The sequence below is a fragment of the Triticum dicoccoides genome, chromosome 2B (genome assembly GCF_002162155.2).
Source record: "Triticum dicoccoides isolate Atlit2015 ecotype Zavitan chromosome 2B, WEW_v2.0, whole genome shotgun sequence".
Classification (NCBI taxonomy): Eukaryota; Viridiplantae; Streptophyta; class Magnoliopsida; order Poales; family Poaceae; genus Triticum; species Triticum dicoccoides.
In genome coordinates this window covers 617,958,979-617,961,796 of record NC_041383.1, presented here as the reverse complement: position 1 = coordinate 617,961,796, position 2,818 = coordinate 617,958,979, and the positions used below count along the sequence as shown (strand labels likewise).

Below are 2,818 nucleotides of genomic sequence, written 5' to 3'. Positions count from 1 at the left end.
AGCAAAAGACGTCGCTGAGCCCCACACTCCTCATGGTTCAGGCCATGCCATACCGTTGTTGGGCGGCAGACTCACCTGCCACCGTCGATCCTACCGTGCAACAATCTTGGTGAAAAGTACATGTTGTGTGCCGCTGCTGGCCACACGAAGGAGGCGGAGGTGGAGTTGGCTGCGCGTTCAGAAGGTGAGATCAGGGGGATCGGCAGGGCGCAGAACTGAAGGAGTCACGCGAAGGAAGAAAAAAAGGAAGATATTTTTAGGGCTAAAAAAGGAAGATTTGAGGGCGGGACGGACACGGGAAGCCCAGACACGGTTTGCACAAACTCCAGTAGGATCGGAGAGGTAGCAAGGTTGGACACGGGTAGACCGAACCACAGACGTCGTATTAACGATTGGCAAACGACTTATTGAGAACTATGAAATCTTCCTCCTGTTAATATTATATTAGGTATAGAATCAGGAAGTTCCTGGCATGCCTAGATTTTTCATAGCAAGGAAGGATGCATTTGAAGCTTGAATCCGACATTATGTTAGGATTCACTATTTGATTAGGACAATAACCTAAGCCATGAATTTCCACACTTCTAAGGCAAACAATACAAAGGAGGTAACTACAGCTCCCTCCACACTTTCACATCTGGGCTTGGGACCGGCAAAGGCAGTGTTACGCCACAACAACCAATCATTCAACAAAGCATACAAGCCACACACACAATCACACACACACACACACACACAACCACAGTCAAAATGCAATATTCACACGGTCACACATCACAATCAAATACACAATATTCACACAGTCACACACACAGTCACACAAACAGTCACACATCACAGTCAAATGCAACAGTCACACACACAGTCAAGCCACACACACAAGAGAGTCAAGCCACACACAGTCAGACACACATAGAATGGAGCGCTTGCACACAAGAAACAAAATGAAACAGACATAGATAGGGGCACAAATACATGCAAGTCCGAAGTAAACTCAGAAATCTATAAAGAAATTCTAGAACCTGAATGACTAAACTGATTTCTCTCGAGGGGTGAGGGTGATTCAGATCTTCATTCCTGAAAAAAGGAAGCTGGTTACAGGCTGATTAATTGATTATCTTCATCACTACCCACAAGTTTGTAGGCCTATGGACAGAAAGAAATGTTAAATGTGTTCTTGTTCTACTTACTAGAGAAAGCAAGGCATATAAAATGAGAAGTATTCTTATAGAAATTCTGGCTAAGGTAAGCCATTCATACCTAAAAAATTATATGTTTCAAGTTGGCAACTGTGGTTGCCTCTCATGACTTACAAGCCGATGGATAGCCTGAAATGACATGAGCAACTTAAAATGTGAGTTTCACAATGTAAATGATGTTTCTATTATTCTTGAAGCAAGAAAAGTAGCTTACGTTATCAGCAGGACCATCAGTCATATTTACAAAAGAAGATTAAGATGACCTATGATGTAATAAGCATCGTATGAGTCAAAAATACTTGGAAATCAGTTTATGATCATAACAACGTAGGTAATTATTCCTGTGTGTATATCAAAGTTGTCAAGAAACCAAGGATTCAGTATAAAATTCATACTCCGACCATTTGGAAGGATATGAACTTACTGATTTTGTGTATCTTGCAAATCCAATAATTCACCGTCTTTGACTTTAGCTATAGGTGAGAAGAACTGATAACAAATAGAAGTTACATAAATGGAAGTACCCCATTCCTGCAATATTCAGATGCCTGATACACGATATGATGTTCAGGAAAGAGTGAGGAATTGGCAGGGGCAACATCATTCATGTTAGGAATCTGGTAACAAAGAGGACCAAGGCAGTACCTTCTAGGAACAACTTCTGCTATTTTTGCCCATTTATTCTCATATACCCGATGGGTATTAATTCGTGCATGTTCCTCAGTAGTCCAACCATCTCTCTGTATTCTGGATTCAGATGATTATGCCACCTAAGATGTTATGTATGAATTCAAAATCAGGTTCATAACGAATCAGCTCCTTATGTAACCAGTGTGTTTCTGAATTAGCAAGCATTCCCCTGTTTGTCTTCATTGCACAAAGGGGAAAATGCATTTAAGCGAACCACAAAAATAAAATAATCAAAAGAATACCTCTCTTGACATTGCTTGCCTATATGTCCAGGTAGTGACCTTGCAATGAGACCATTTTGTTGGTCCATACTGCATTTTGAGCACAAAAATCTGGTGCCAATAGGTAGTTATGGATACAACACATCTAAAAACAAAAGTACCCATAAGTAGCAAAATTTGACTAAATAAACATTTTGCCATCAACATCGCAAAATGTAAAGAACGTAAATATACCTGTGTTGCATGCAAACAAAACCCATCAGTGTCCTTAAAAACACAATAAAGAGCCCATGTGACATGTCCGGATCCAAATGTTTGTACCTTAAATACTTAGAGAAAAGCATTATTCAATTGCCTGGACAGCAATAGTACAAAAAAGGATATGATATCACAAAAAGTTTAGAAAAAATATAGTGCTAGGTCTGTTCACATTCAACAAACAACAAAGCAATCAGTCGTGACATAAAACACAAGTTATACAACCAAATATTCAGCAAAGCATACAAGCCACACCGTCAAACAAATGCAATTTTCACAAAATCACACACACACACAGTCAAGCCACACACATATTCAGCATCAAGCCACACACAGTCTCACACAGAGTCAAGCCACACACATATTCAGCATCAAGCCACACACAGTCTCACACAGAGTCAAGCCACACACATATTCACCATCAAACCACACACAGTCACACACACAGTC

The 2,818-nt window shown here is 40.3% G+C and overlaps 1 long non-coding RNA gene across 1 annotated transcript; it reads right to left on the bottom strand.

The window, feature by feature from the left end:
• Nucleotides 1-822: 822 nt before the first annotated feature.
• LOC119368118 lies at nucleotides 823-2,750 on the bottom strand. Its single transcript, XR_005176537.1, has 7 exons — nucleotides 2,345-2,750; nucleotides 2,132-2,255; nucleotides 1,845-1,969; nucleotides 1,624-1,747; nucleotides 1,414-1,462; nucleotides 1,261-1,328; nucleotides 823-1,077 (listed from the first exon to the last, which is right to left on the bottom strand). It is a non-coding gene; the product is annotated as an uncharacterized LOC119368118 (long non-coding RNA).
• Between the last annotated feature and the right edge of the window lie 68 nt (nucleotides 2,751-2,818).